General features: G+C 40.4%; 1 long non-coding RNA gene across 1 annotated transcript in view; it reads right to left on the bottom strand.

Annotated features, from left to right (window-relative positions):
* The window catches only part of LOC101849895, a 27255-nt gene extending 25621 nt beyond the window's left edge, over positions 1 to 1634 (bottom strand). Inside the window, exon 1 of the long non-coding RNA XR_221128.3 lies at positions 1492 to 1634. This is a non-coding gene — a long non-coding RNA (uncharacterized LOC101849895). The remainder of the gene's footprint in view (positions 1 to 1491) is intronic.
* Positions 1635 to 12364: the final 10730 nt, after the last annotated feature.

The raw sequence follows: 12364 nt of genomic DNA, 5'->3' as shown, positions 1-12364 counted from the left end.
TACACACACACACACACACACACACACACACACACAAACACACACACACACTCAAACACACGCGCGCATGATGTGCTCAACCCTCATATTCTGACACTTACTGCAACACACGTAATGTGTTCAGTCCTAGTGTTCTGTCACTTACGGCAACAGACACTTACATGGTGTGGTCAATCCTTATACAAGCCCCATGGCTTTTGTCTGCTCTCTAGCCATTGTAGAATACTTTACATTTAAGCAGCATCACCACTTCGAAGCGCCCCCCCCCCCCCTTGTCAATTGTATTATTTTTACCTGTATTGATTTATGGGGCAATCAACTCAATTAATATCAAAGTACCAAATTATGTTCTCCAAATTCGAGGAGACTGGGAAAAGGGTATGTATCTTACCGGGGTGGGGGAGGGGGGCACTAAAATAGGCGAAGAAAGCTGGAGAAAAAAAACACTGATGTATTAAATAATCAAACACAAATAAATAAATCTAATCATTGTTGTTTATATTCTCCTATTGTTCCATCTTAGTGTTGAAATATCATTGTACCTACTGGCTCACATTCTCATAGTTCAATGATTGTGTAATACGAATAATAGCCTTTACGTATCACTCTGAAGTCTAGGCGCTCTTGGGGATGTACCGAAAAAGGGACATGGGGCCCAAAAAATCCCTCTGAAATGGGCATGGTATATTATTTCTCCTTGCTTACTTTATATATCCAGTCCAGCTGTTTTTCTTGAAGCCATATGTCCTCAAAATTTGGTATCCTAAAACCTCACCGCCAAGAACCCACATATCTAATGGCCTATTTAAGTATGGTAAAACTCATACAAAATAGTGGGGGGTTGGCGGGCGCTCTGGCTTGATTTGCTCCTTCATTATTATTAAACATCTGTTGTCCTTCTCTTGCCTTCTTTTCTTTGTTTGTCGCTCTCTGGTATCACCTCTAATCTTCGTCTCGAAGACTTATGACTCTTATTAAAACTAAACTAAACGCATATGAAAATAAAAAGAGGCCTCAGAGTACTTCTTACATAAAATGCAATTAAACGAACTTAGTGGGTGGATGGCGGGTGCTCTGGTGTGGTTTGCTTCTTCTTTCCTATTAAACATCTATCGTCCTTATCTCCCCTTCTTCTTGTTTTATATTTGTTACTCTCTTGTAACACCTCTAATCTTCTGGCGCTCATATGACCTTATACAATTGCGAGCGCCGTAAAACCTCTACTAAAACTATTTTTTTTTAAACGAACTTCAGAAAACTGAGGAAAACTGTACCGTTTTCTGCGAATGCCAAAGACAGATAATCTTACCGCCCAGTTACACCCTTTTAATGTTGCATGTCGTCGGTCTCTCATCTTTACGTTCGGGTTTGTTTTGCTTTTAGTTTTTGCTTTTGGCTTGTTTTTATTTGATGTTGATTTTTTAAACTTCTTAAAACCTCAGAAGTAACAAAAGTTGGAACACGGAGATAGCACAACTATTTTAAACTCACCGTTACTTGTTTTCAGATGTTCGTCTACGTGGCCCGCGAAATCAGTGAGCTCTACTTTGTCTCCCGAGCAGACGAGTCGCGCAGCAGCGTTGAGTGGTGCAAAGGTCAGAGGAGAACTACTTGCATGACGTGTGTATTTATACGCGTCTGTTCTTTCTCTGCCCACTAAGTAACGGCGGTCTCTCCAGCGCCACAATTTCATTGGCTGAGCAGATTCCATCGCCAACAGAATGATTGGGAGGGTTAGTGTCGGGCTGATACCACCATTCATTCGGCTGAAGTCGATACCCAGAATTTTTTTTTCAGAGAACATGTTATGTCGATACTGAGTATTGTGTCTAAAACTACCGAAAACAAGAACAACAACAACAGCAACAACAACAACAACAATAATAATAATAATAAAAATTATTATTATTATTATTATTATTATTATTATTATTATTATTATTATTATTATTATTAAAATGAAAATACTAATGAATATAATAATGATAACAACAAAAATAAAAAATAACAATGGCAATAAAGTGATTTATCATCATTATCATTTTTATTATTATTATTATTATTATTATTATTATTATTATTGTTGTTGTTGTTGTTGTTATTGTTGTTATCGTTGTTTTTATTAACATTATCGTCTTTTATCATTATTATCATCATCGTTGTTATAGCAATAGCAATATTTCATTATGTAGCTGTAATAATAAAAGGATAATAATTACATCCACAAATACAACAACAACAACAACAACAACAACAACAACAACAACAACAACAACAGCAGCAGCAGCAGCAGCAGCAGCAGCAGCAGCAGCAACAACAACCAGTGGCGGTAATAATGGTGTTACAGTCCATTGCACTAAATGTGCTTTCTTGACTCACTAATAATTGTTACTTTTAAAAATAATCTCATAGTCGCCAAATTCTTACGAATTAAATGGGGAAAATGCACTTTCATAAAGCTATCATAGCTAAACACAGTCTAAGATGGTCTAAAGGCGATATATCAAAGAGAATGAACTGTACAAGTGATAAGTGGGTGGTTGGTGGGTGCTCTGGTGTGGTTTGCTCCTTCCTTCCTATCAAACATCTATCGTCCTTATCTCTCCTCCTTTTGTTGTGTGTATGTTAGTGTCTTGTAACAAATCTATTCTTCGGCACTTATATAACCTTATGGTGTTGTAAGTTCCGTAAAACTCTTGCGAAAACCAAACTGTACAAAGGATTATACTACATGTTCCCATAAACTGTTTCCATGCGCTTTTTCTATTTTTTACTTTTATGGCACTGACCAAGACGTCCACCTTTCTTTAGTTTTAGTAGAGGTTTTACGGCGCTTGCAACTGCATAAGGTCATATGGGCGCCAGAAGATTCGAGGTGTTACAAGAGAGTAACAAACACAAAAAAAGAAGAAGCGGAGATACTGAATTTAGATGTTTGATAGGAAAGAAGAAGCAAACCACACCAGAGCACCCGCCTACCACCCACTTGCCCTTTTTCTGCTTTACTAAAATGACATTGACCAAGATGTCCACCTTTCTAAAACAATCGTTTTCCTCCTGGTCGTCTTGGACAATTCCGACCATAATATAAAACCTCTCATAGTCATACTCGCTCATGGCCACCAACACCGGCCAGCGGCTTGCTTTGTGTCGATTCCTCACGGGTGTCGATACCATCCAAGCTTTACTGAAGGTAAATCTGGCAATTCCTTCCGCAAACATGGCTCAACCTCCCTTCATTTCAACACAAGTGGAAGCAATTTTATTCTTTCCCGGCATTTCTATAGATGTATTAGGGCTTTTGTAAGTTTAGTCGGGTTGGGTCTTTTCTCTTTAAAAGGGGGTGGGGGTAGGGGTGGAGGGTGGTTTATTTTGGGGGTTTGTTTCATTTTGGTTTTGCTTTGTTTTTGTTTTTGTTTTGTATTTCGTAACCCTTAACTGTGAACTCGGAATCCCATTCCTTTTTTTTTCTTTTTCCTACTTCTCTGTTCTCTCTCTCTCTCTCTCTCTCTCTCTCTCTCTCTCTCTCTCTCTCTCTCTCTCTCTCTCTCTCTCTCTCTCTCTCTCTCTCTCTTTCTTTCTTTCTTTCTTTCTCACTGTCCCCTCTCTCTCTCTCTCTCTCTCTCTCTCTCTTTCTTTCTTTCTTTCTCTCTCCCCCCCCCCTCTTCTTCTTCTTCTTCTTCTTCTTCTTCTTCTTCTTCTTCTTCTTCTTCTTCTTCTTCTTATATATATATATATATATATATATATATATATATATATATATATATAAATATATATATATATATATATATACATATATAATATATATATAATGTCACATTGTCTTGAAAACACTCCGGTGTTTTTACATGTATGCATCTTTGTGTGTGCTTGTCTGTGTGTGTTTGTGTTCTTGTATATGATTGAGAAGGCATGTCCATTCGTGCGTGCGTGTGTGTGCGTGTGTGTGTGTATGTATGTGTGTGTGTGTCTATGTGTGCGTGTGCGTGTTTGTGTGTGTGAGTGTGTTCGGAAGTATGTGTGCATGTGCATGTGTATACCTGCACGGCCGTGTGGGCAATGTCTGCGTGCATTTGTGTGTATGTGTGTGTTTGTGTGTGTTTGTGTGTGTGTGAGTGCGTGTGTGTGTGTGTGCGTGCGCGCGCGTGTGTGTGTGTGCGCGCGCGCGCGTGTGTGTGTGTGTGTGTGTGTGTGTGTGTGTGTGTGTGTGTGTGTGTGTGTGTGTGTTGCCAAGCATTTATCATTGACATGCATTATAAACCATTGAAAACTTTTGAAAAACTAGACATAGTTGGAAACGTTTTAGAACTATCAGAATGTTGCGTAAAAGTAAAATAACAAGTAAAATTGTAAGTAAAATTGTGAGCTAGAAGCGACTTTCTCGAACGGCGCTGGCGATCCACATGTGGACACGTATGGTGACCCAGAATGTTCGTACTTGGTCAAGTAAGTTCCAAATATAGAACTTAAGTTTACTTTTACCGAAATTGTACTGGGAACGCTGCTATGCTAATCGGGGCAGATGATACCGAACATGACATTTTCTTTTCAAATATTAATTTTAAGGAGTTAAGCAAGGCTTTTCTATATTGACCAGAGCTATTTAGAACTTGCCCACGGAAATAGACCAAGAGGAAGGCCAAAATTGAGGTTTAGAGACTCCTGCAACAACAGCCTATCTAAGCTTGGTGTCGATGTCATCACCTTGGAAGAAATAGCCGAAGACAAGAAAACATAGAGGAAATGATAAAGGAAAGAACTACAATGCTAGAGAGCAGCTTTAGAAACAACCAGGTTGCGAAGCGCCAACGACGAAAGGAAAACAGCGGAAATACAGAGCTTCGATCCACGTCACTGAAATGCAAGCACTGCGACAGAATCTGCGCTTCAATATCAGAAAGAATTAGCCATGAAATGAGCTGCATGAAGACAACCGTGGGACCATCTTAAGCTAAATTGACCGTCTGCATAAATGAAAAGAGCCATACATTTAAGCAAAGAATCAATCCTCTGAAATATTGAAAAAGTCAAAGTCTCAAACTAAACGGAAAGAAATATCAATCACTTCAGATATGCTAAAGGGGCAGTCTTATTTGCTTATTCAGAAAACAAGACTTTCAGCTTCATCTTCAGGTGTCTATGATGTAGCCTCTTGCTGTCATGTTGCGTTCAGGAGACCCAAGTTCGATTCCGGAAAGGGGAGGATTTTTTTTTTATCGAGTATCTCTGTCTTTCTGCTGGGATGATGTATGTATCCCTCTCTCCATCACCCCCGGGTTGGCCCTGACAGACATGGTCGGAATCTCGCCTCCAAAATGACGTAAAACATGTCGATTGATGCGTAAAAGCACATAATTGTTTTTTTTTTAATGTGGTCCCTAAGTTTTCTCTGAGTTCTTTTCTTGTCTCCTTTGGTTGGTGTGTTTTCACAGTTCAAACTCTCTGGTACCCTGTGCTCGAACGTGGAAGCAAAGCTGATGAAACTTAAGGCGGAATTGTACGACTTCAAGTGGGGAAACAAAATGGCGCCCGTCTGTAGACAGATCGTTCAGCTAACTACGTCATCACAAGAGGCCCTTGGAACCACACCGCGCGGGAAACTAGCACACGATTTGGCCTGATGGGAAAATACATGCCTGAAAAGATTCCAAATTGTCTTGTCAGTATGTTAGTGTTTTAGCGCCTATAAATGGCCGCTTGCACTGAATGCTTCCCAGGACGTTGAGGTTGTTTCAGAATGCTCTCAGGCCTGCTGGGGTAATAGTATAGATTGTGAAGCGCATAGAGCGTGCTGTTGAGCGGGGATTTGCGCTATACAAATGCTATCTATAATTATTATTATTACTTTTCGGCAGGCCCGCCGTGCCTGTTCCTATCTGATAGCGCTTTTGTATCAAATAACCAAAACAGAATGTGTAAATGTCACCCTCATAATGTCGCAGTGAGAGATGGTTGACAAAATTAACAGTAGAAAAAAAAGTGTGAAAACAATAAGTTTGTTAATTCCTGTTTGTTATCGTTACCAAGGCTGCTTACATCGCCGATGTTCTTGAACTAATCTAGATCTATTATTAATAATAATAATAATAATAATAATAATAATAATAATAATAGACTACATTTCTCTGCTTCTCTCTCTCTCTCTCTTCCTCTCTCTCTCTCTCTATCTATCTATCTATATCTATCTATCTATCTATCTATCTGTTTGTCTCTCTCCCCTCTCCTCTCTTCTCTCTCCCTGTCTCTCTCACTCTTTTTCAATTTCTCTCACTCTCTCTCTCTCTCTCTCTCTCTCTCTCTCTCTCTTCTGTCTCTTCGTTCTCTTACTCTCTCTCTCTCTCTCTCTCTCTCTCTCTCTCTCTCTCTCTCTCTCTCTCTCTCTCTCTCTCTAAGCTGTAGAATAACGTCACTGTGTCCGAATCGATGGTTATTACCTCTGTGCGTTTTGTTCTAGTCTCCGTCAACAAAACAAAATGTCTGGATCTGAATCTTTACATTCCTAAACTAAGCACAACGTCAACAACACCATTAAGGAGATCAACAACAACGTCGACAGACAACAACAACAACAACTTCCAAAACACTACAACCACTACAATCACTTACTTTACTTTTGCTTTTACTTTTTCATCGTCTGTTGCCGTTAAGCGTCCAGGGGAGATGCAGAACTACAACCAACAACAGCCATTACCCATTAAACTACCCCAATAACAACAACAACAACAACAACAACAACAACAACAACAACAACAACAACAACAACAACAACAACAGAATTAATCAAAGTATCATCAAATACTAATAAATAGATCTAACCATTGTTGTTAATATTCTCTTATTGTGTCATCCCTAGTTTTGAAATATCATTGGATTTACTCACATTTTCATAGAAAATTTTGTCTAATACGAATAATATCATTAACATGGCACCGGAAAAGGGGACATTAACAATAACAACAACAACAACAACAATAACAAGTACCCCAGTGTCAACAACAACAACAACAACAACAACAACAACAACAACAGCAAAAACAATTACCCTCTTAAACTACCCCGCCACCTCCACCACCACCAATAACAACAACAACATCAACAAAAAACAACAACTACAACAACAACAAAATAACAACAACTACGACAGAAACAACAACAAAACAGCAGCAAGACAACAAAACAGCAGCAGCAACAACAAAACAGCAGTAGCAATAACAACAACAACAACAACAACAACAACCAAATAAACACTATCAAATCAAATCAAATCAAACCCAGCAAGACCACACGGGCCCCAGCACTGCGCCCTGCGGTATGCCCGGTACCCTGTACGACCGTCTATCGCGGCATGGGACACCGGAAGCTGCCAGGATGTCCCCCGGAAGCCATCGCCTCAGAGGCTGAGGTCGTGGGCGGAGATCACGTGACCGAGATAACTGGATGTCGTCACGGAAGTCACTGATGCACTGTGAATACTGCGCCAGGCCAGATTCGGTTTCCAGGTAAAGTGAGGTTGATACTTTTCCAATTAATCAGACCATGATGGTGCTCTAGAATGGGCTAGGCTAGATTCGGTAGATGGGGGCACGAGAAAAGGAGGGAGGGAAGGGGTAGATGACAGAAAAAGGGGTGAGAATGAAAGAGAGTAGATGTTGAAAGAGGAAAAGGGAGTGAGAGAAGGAAGAGAGACACAGAGTGTTGGCGTATACCACCCGGGGCGGTGCTCTTGACTGAAGTGTCTTTAGGCCATTCCCAAGGGGGGGGAGGGGGGGGGACCTAAACATCTCGAGTTCTTATGCACAGTAGAATTGTAATTGTAAATAGGCTGATTCATCAATGTCATGCTCATAACTGTGCCTGAACAGCAACAAGGAACTGCTGCTTTTTCTTTCCTATTCCTTACTATCGTCATTTTCCCTCTACTTCTTTTGTATGCTTGTCACACTCTTGAGACCCGCTATTTCCGGGGTGCCTTGATAGCCGAAGCAGACTTTGTGCTGTTGAAGCTAGAGAGGTGAGCAGAGTAAGTCTAATTCCCTGTAAGGACTTCTCTGTTGACATCCACCCTTGGAGCTCATAATATGACCTTATGCAGTTGTGAGCGCCGTAAAACCTCTGCTAAAACAAGCAAAAGAGTAGTGGCGTGGGGGGGGGGGTGAACACGGAAAAGCATATTATATAATCATAAAAGGGGACTATCAGTTACAGATTAAGTTGTGTTGACACGTATCCAAATACAAGCGAAATTGTCTCAGACGGCTACCCATTGTTGAGGAGAAACGTTGGCGTCTTAGGAAGGCCTGATCAAATCCAAAAATACTAACCAATCCCTTCTGAGATCCCAACCGGAAGCGATCAAAGACTTGGGACTGTCGTAAAGACCATTAAAATGGGGGGGGGGGATTCTTTTGTTTTTTATGTGCTTTTGCTTTTGTTGTTGCTGTTTGTTTGTTCTTTGGGGTTTTAGGGGGGGGGGTTGTTTGTTGTTTTTGTTGGGGTTTTTTTTGTTGTTGTTGCTGTTTTTTGGTTTGTTTGTTTTCCCTTGTTTTTGGGGTGCGGAAAGGGAGGTTTTGCTTCTGCTGTGCGTGCTAGTCAAAATTATCCGAAGTGCATCAGACAAGGAAGACAGACGTCGGTGGTCTAGTGGTAAGGGGGGCCCGTTATCGTGAGATTGCTGGTTCGGGGGGGGGGGGTCGAGCCTCAGCGCGGTGCGATGTTGTGTCTTTGTGAGAGGCATTTAAACGAATTTCCTACAAGGCTCCGTCATTTCGAAGGTGGACGTCCAACTCGGAGGTCTTGTCTCTAAAATAACCTAATTGATAAGGGTGTTAAACGTATACCATTTTACCATTTCAGCATTTCAAGGAAGACAGCGAACAGTGTATGTGTAATTCAAAGCAAATGTCGTGATGGGCGAGGAAGACTAAGTACCATGACAAAACTAACAAATGGGTGGCGACCACTCGGCGAACGAGCCACACGTTTGTCTGTTGCAAGTTCCCGTTGGCGCCCATTGTTACTATGTTACCAACTGGGTAAACTGAGCGACTACTCATCCCACTTATGATATTTGTGTAAGGTTAGATGTGAGGGTGGGTGGTAGAGCTGGGCGAAGACTCGATTCCGGAACCGATTCCCACTATTAATGCTACGGAAGAAAAGTTCCGACTCCTTTTTACGTAAACCAACGGTTACCAGTCTATTCAATCATAAAAATCATCTTCTATAAAAAATATATATATATATATTTTAAAAAAGAAATTGTTTTGAAAAATTAAAAGTTGATGCTTCGTAGTGTTCCGATATCAAGGTTATCCTAAATCCTGAAGATGTTCGGAGCCAACCAGATAACCACCGGAAGAAATCACTTTATTAGAAAGTAAGTAATTGGGTTCGGAGTCGATTCCTACGATTCCTCCTAGCTTTCAATAATCGGGAACCTAGCCGCCCAGCCCTAGTGGGTGGGTGGGGCTAATGACTTCACTCTGACGGTTCACACGCCTCCCTCGCCAGCAGCTGAAAATTAGTGTCTGACTGATCGACTCGGGTGTACAATGGGAGGGACCTACGCAACAGGATCGGTTCATTCATTGGAGTGGCCAACAATAACAACAACAACGACGGATGAATGGATTGTAATTATGACGGCTCTTCTTGGCAGAAGATATTTGGAGACGTCTCCTGCGAGCACCCAGGAACGATTCGGAGACGTACTCTCGCACACAGATGCACAGCTTTGGGGGGTCAAACTGCGTATTATTGGCTGCAGATCACGCACATAGCCGCTAAAACTGTCTCAAATCTATTATTTTCAAGAAAATTTCAAACCTAACTGCAAAATATCAAATTATGGGTTAAAACTGAGAGGGAGCAGAAGCATGCCCCCCCTGTAACCCCCCAGATTTTTTTACTTGCTCTAGAGGCACAAACATTTTGATTGGTCAGTCTCCGTCGGACACGTCTCCGAATAGATATTGCGGCTCTTCCACAGCGTCAGTGACGGATATGTAATTTATGGCAACACGTTGGGTAGTGAGAGATTTACGTTGCCGATCTATGACAGATTTGGTTTTTCTCTTTTTTTTTTCTTTTTTTTTTGGGGGGGGGGATTGATTGATATAGTCACTGCGGCTGTGTTTGACATCTTATCAATTTATGCAGTGCCGTTATACCATAGAAAACCATGCAACGTGGTTGGGGAGGGGCGGGATGGAAAGTGGCCGTTTGTACAGGTAGCTTCCTTATATAGGTGTGCATCATTCTTAAACGTGTCTTTAGGTTAGTTTAAGTAAGAGTGTTACGACACTCGCAATACAAATTGGTGATATAAGTGCTGAAAATCAGAGGTGTTACTAAAGAGTGACATACAAAGAAAGAAGGAGGAGAGATGAGGACGACAGATGTTTGGTAGGACAGAAGGAGCAAACTACACCAGAGTACTCCCCAACCACCCAAGAAAATGAATCTTGTGAAAAGTATTCTTTGGTACGTTTACGGAGAGTTTGTAAATGAGTCCCCCTTTTGACGTTAGAGAGCATTGATTTAACCTGTGAATATCTTGATAACAATGCACCCGCGATAGAGCGATCTACATACAGAGCACCATCAGAAGAAGTACATGGTCACTATCTAGAACTTTAAGACAAGTGTTAATCTTTAAGAAAGTAGCGGTCACCTAAGTATACATGTATGTCCGATCGGCAGAAGACCCGAGGCAATGTATGTGGCATATTTTGAACCACCATACATAAATCAGAAACACGAATTTGCATATTCCACAGTATTCGTGTTGTCGCCTGCTTATGCTTACACATTCCTCTGTCATTAAGTCTGTGTGTGTGTGTATATATGTGTTTATATATGCGTGCGTGTCTGTGTGTGTGTGTGTGTGTGTGTGTGTGTGTGTGTGTGTGTGTGTGTGTGTGCGTGTGTGTGTGTATGTCTGTGAGTCATGTGTAAGCGTGCGTTGTTAATAAATGGTCTCATAGTGTGCATTTTCTTTCGCATGAATTTGTGAGTTAGGTTGAGTAATAATTCTGCCTTGTACAGAGCTCAGTGTCTTCTTTGGATTAAGAGCTAAATAAATTCCATCATTATCATTATCATTATCATTACCATTATCATTATCACTCTCATTATCATTATCATTATCATTATCATTACCATTATCATTATCATTATCATCATCATTATCATTATCATTATCATTATCATTATCATTATCATTATCGTTATCATGTTCATGATCATGTCACTATCATTTTAAGTTTTCAGATTTTAAAAAATAAATAAATAAAAGTCTGTTTGAATACCAAGGCAATGTTTCTTTTAATGTCTATACGACTTTAAAAACATGTGATCAATTCCTGCAGGTGATTTGAGATATGCAACTAATGTGACGTGTTGTAATGCCAGGTTTTATTGTCGTATTTTTTCTTCGTATTGGAATTCTTTTATGAAAGTAAAATACAATCGGGGGCTCTAGCGGCTTAGAGATTAAGGTATTTGTCTCTCTTTCTAAGGTTCCAGGTTCGAATCCGAGTAGCGACCGAAAAATCTTCTTATCTTATCATACCTTATTTATCTTAATTCAAAGTGTTCTCATAACTTACAGCGTATTTTCAAGCCTTGTCGAATTACCAGAAGGAGCTTTCCCAAGAGTTGCCTCTTAGCATTAGAAGAATATACCTCCTTTGTACGCAGCCAATTTTGTCTTTCAAGTTTTTCAACTTGACAAACTACCATAAATTATATCCCCTCCCTATTTATTTGCATTAAATTAACACCAGATTGGGGAGAAATGAATAGTTCAAGCTGTGAACGTACATTGCAATTATTGATGATTTGCATGATCTAAGGTTTAGTAGATTTTTATGACAACTCTAAACAGCCGAGTGATGACGTGAGCCAGTTGTACGGGCGGGCCGTATTCAAAAGTTAAAGACATTCTTTTTTTTAAAAAGCAACAGCAAACAACAGCAAACAAACAAACAAACAAACAAACAAACAAACAAACAAAAACAACAACGGCACTTATATGACCTTATCTGGTCGCAAGTGCCGTAAAAATGTTACTAAAACTAAACTAAAAATGCGCCCTACTTCTACAGGCGCCTGTGGTGTAGTGGTTAGGCGCTTCGCCGTCGAACGTAGAAGACACGTATTCATTTCCAGAGTGAGAAGCATTTTGTGAAAAAGGTGAAATGGTATAGGTTTAACGCCCCTGATAACCCTATAAGTTTATTTAAGAGGTGAGACCTCCGAGTTTAACGTCCATCTCCGAAAGGACCGAGCAAAACTTGAAAATCGTATAGAGTGCCTTTCCCAAGGACACAACGTAAGACCGAGCTGACGCTCGAGCCTC

The sequence above is a fragment of the Aplysia californica genome, unplaced genomic scaffold, assembly GCF_000002075.1.
Source record: "Aplysia californica isolate F4 #8 unplaced genomic scaffold, AplCal3.0 scaffold01029, whole genome shotgun sequence".
Lineage (NCBI taxonomy): Eukaryota > Metazoa > Mollusca > Gastropoda > Aplysiida > Aplysiidae > Aplysia > Aplysia californica.
The sequence above is the reverse complement of the archived record's forward strand: the minus strand, read 5'-3'. Positions and strand labels throughout refer to the sequence as shown.